At 23.1% G+C, this 3,604-nt stretch overlaps 1 pseudogene; it reads left to right on the forward strand.

The window, feature by feature from the left end:
• Positions 1 to 748: 748 nt before the first annotated feature.
• Positions 749 to 2,843, forward strand: LOC145836359 (ATP synthase F(0) complex subunit g, mitochondrial pseudogene; annotated as a pseudogene).
• Positions 2,844 to 3,604: the final 761 nt, after the last annotated feature.

Consider the following 3,604-nt stretch of genomic DNA (forward strand, 5'->3'; position numbering starts at 1 on the left):
GTAAAAAAGAGCCCCTCTACGCTCTTAATTATTTAGAAATAAAATATTATAATTACTTTTTTCTTGAGGTAGAGATGTCAATACTTCAGGAAATATTTCTTAAAAAACATAACATTGTTTCTGGTGTTGGAAGTTTAAAAATATAAATTTCAAATAAAAGAAAGATGTATGATTTTTTCATATTATGAAAATTCCTTGATATGAGTTACATAAATATTAGTAATATTTGAACTATATTTTATGACTGTAAAAATTTGAAGAACAATATTTATAAAATTAAAAAAATATTTTTAGTGAACAAGGTTTATTTTTGCATTTTTGTTTTAAAAAAACCTTGATAACTATTGAACTCACTGACTTTGATCCTATAAATCTCAAAGTTGTTATGAATTTTATTCGACTATTAGAAGTGTCTGATAGCAAAAATATAAGTGTACAAATTAGAAACAACTTGCAATAAACATTAGTTTACTTATAAACTAATTCATAAAGTACTGTTTTTATCAAAATAATTTTGCTGCAATATACCATAATAGTAAACATTTTTATATTTTAAAAAGTGTTATTAATGTATAATTATCAAACACTTGCTAGAATGTTTTTCTAAATATTATAAAATTTATTATTTGTATGTTCTATTTTCTAAAACCAAAATGTGTGCATAAATATCTGCTTGTAGTAGTCAACAAAAAACATGTTTTTAGCCTAACTTAGTTTTGCAATAAAATATATTTTCTCAGACTTTAAATAAAATCAATATGAGCAAGTTGGTGGCAAAACTTTCAGCACAGGTTCCAGTATTGATGGAGGCAGCAAAACCTCAATTGAGCAAGTTCATGTATTACGCAAAAGTAGAACTTCGCCCACCCACCCCTGTTGAAGTTGGACAGGCCATCCCTCTTCTTACTAAAGGTATTTATTTGCTAAATTTTTACAAAATTATTGAATTAGAATATCTCTTAAGTTATTGAGTTATCATAAATGTTACTCAGCTACACTAGTTTGAACATTTTGTTTGCTTTATTTTTAAACATATAAAAGTTTTGTATTTATAGATTTTTTTGTTTATAAATTTAAGTTTGCTATTCTTTTCACTAAAGGTTGGCATACTCTCAAGTTATTTATACTAAAATACTTTATAAGATATTAAAATAAATAAATATTTTTTTAATTTAAATAAAATAATATACTTTTCATAAAAGTTTTACTGTAAAGTTTTAGATAAAATAGAAGCAGTAGAAACTTTTCATTGACAATTTTCTTTGAATTAAAAACAATTCACTAAAATTCTATCTTTGTTCATTTTGTCTTGAATTTTTAAGTCATACTTCATTATATTATTCTACCATTACAAGAAAAAAATATATCTTAATAATCTTAAGTAAAAGATAAACATTTAAGACCAGCAGTAAAAAATATAGCACTTTTACTCAAAACTAAGTTAAATACTACAATTTTTTTTTTCTTGAGTTAAGTTTAAACTAAGAAAGTTCAAGAGCAAATCCTAGAAAATTGTTTTGATTTTTTAAATTTTAATTATTTCTTTCGATCATTATGAATGTTTAATATTACGTCTCCTATTCTTATATACAAATCTATTAATGGTAGAATTACATGCTTGCTAAGTTCAAAGTAAGTGCAACTTGTAAAAAATATCTACCCACCAATAGCGTTGTTTTCTTAATAATTTACTTTTTATTTTAATAATTTAATTTACTTGTATTTTTGTATTTATCCCTTACAAAAAAGTTTTATTGTTATTAGTTTGTATTGAGAATATTTATTACTTTGAAAAATCTCTATTAATATTTTGTTTCCTAGATTGTTAAATTAGTTCGTGATTAGCTTAAAAAGTTAAAACTAGACGTATTAAAATCTTACTAAATTTTTCTTACACAAAGCTTTTACTTAGGTTATTTAGGCTTGGCTCTTTAAGATATACCAATAAGAAGTTACAAAAATTTAAATTACAAACATTCTTATTGATCTTTTAAATTTTAAAATGTATTTAAAAAAGTTCTTATTAATAATCTAATAAAAACTATTATGAGTAAAAAACTCTGCTATACTGAACTTGACTTTTATCTCCACTGAAATTTAGCTAATATTATTAATACTCTTTGAAAAAAAGTAAAAAGAAAGTAAAAATTGATTGTTTTTATAGTATAAATTCATAACTGTGTTTAAAACTTTTCAACTTTTATCATCTGATTATTTAATGATGTCAACGAGTATTTAATATTTAAAAAAGTTGAATTAGAGCTTGTATCAATAAAAGTTTAAAAACTTTCAATTTTATATCATTTTAGTTGCTTTTTTCTAACAAATTAATTTATAGTTTAGAAAAACTTTAATGGTTTAATTGTTACAGGAATCAGTAATTTGATTCAATAAAAGTTATGGTTTACTTTGTAATAAAATTGTTTGTTTAATTTCACTGGTTATTAAGTATATTAAAAAATACCATTTCTATAATCATTTCTAATTATATCAGTTTCATATAAGAAAAAGTAAAATAATTAAAAAATAAATAATCTACTAATCGATAATTACCATGCACATTAAAATACAGTTTTTTGTAAACAACTAAATTTTAAACAGGAATAAGCAATGTAACTTCAAATCAACAAAAAAGAAAATAAATAAAATACACTTATTTATAAACAAATCATTTTAACACAAGAATTTCAAACGTGACTTCAATGCAGTTCACACAGCTTCCAGTGAAACAAGCGCTTTTGAACGCCATGGTCTTCACTGAAGTTTGCTGCTGGTTCTTTGTTGGTGAGGTCATTGGAAGGGGCAGCCTTGTCGGATATGACGTTTAATTGTTTAGATAATTCTTTCTTCTGTTTAATGTTATGTAGTAAAAAGTTTTTAAGTTTTTATATAAAGTTTTTAAGTCTTGTTAATATTCATGCATATTATCAATAACAAATAAGCTTCAAATTTATTATCAAGTTTCAAAACATCTCTAAAATAAGAGTTTCAACATTTTTAGTGTATAAAGTGTTATAAATAAAACATTATGTATTCAAACTTTTTATGGCGGTTGTTTTATGTATGGTGCTAATAAAAAAGTACAAGCTTTTTTGATAAGTAATAACGTAGTTAAAAAAAGTAAGTTTACTTACCGTTTTGTATCTGTTTATCAGTGAGAATGAGTTATAGTATTGCGTTTTGTCTCAACTTAAAAAAACTTCACTTACAAATGTTTTATAATATTGCTGTTTAATGGCAGACAAAAAAAGTTATTAAATCTAAAATGTGACATAAGATAGAAGTATTAGCTGTTTTAAAAGTATTTCTGCCAATTATTGACTTAATATTTGCTTTCCTTAAAGGTACATATTTTTTAGTTTTCTTTTAGCAAAAAAAAAAGTTTTTTATTTAAAGTTTGATGTACTTAATTAGTTTCTCTATTATATAAGTATGTCAACTAAAGTTTTTATAAAAAATGCATTCTTCGAGTCTGTAGCTTTTTTTTTTGGCAATTACAAAACAGCTTTTGAAAATTTTTAGCTGACTTAAAAAAAAATTAATGGTACAACTTTTCAATTTTTTGAAAAAAATCCCAATGCAAACTGTATGGGACTTAAAAAGT

Source organism: Thalia democratica, chromosome 5 (assembly GCF_965202585.1).
Source record: "Thalia democratica chromosome 5, ktThaDemo2.hap1.1, whole genome shotgun sequence".
Taxonomy (NCBI): domain Eukaryota; kingdom Metazoa; phylum Chordata; class Thaliacea; order Salpida; family Salpidae; genus Thalia; species Thalia democratica.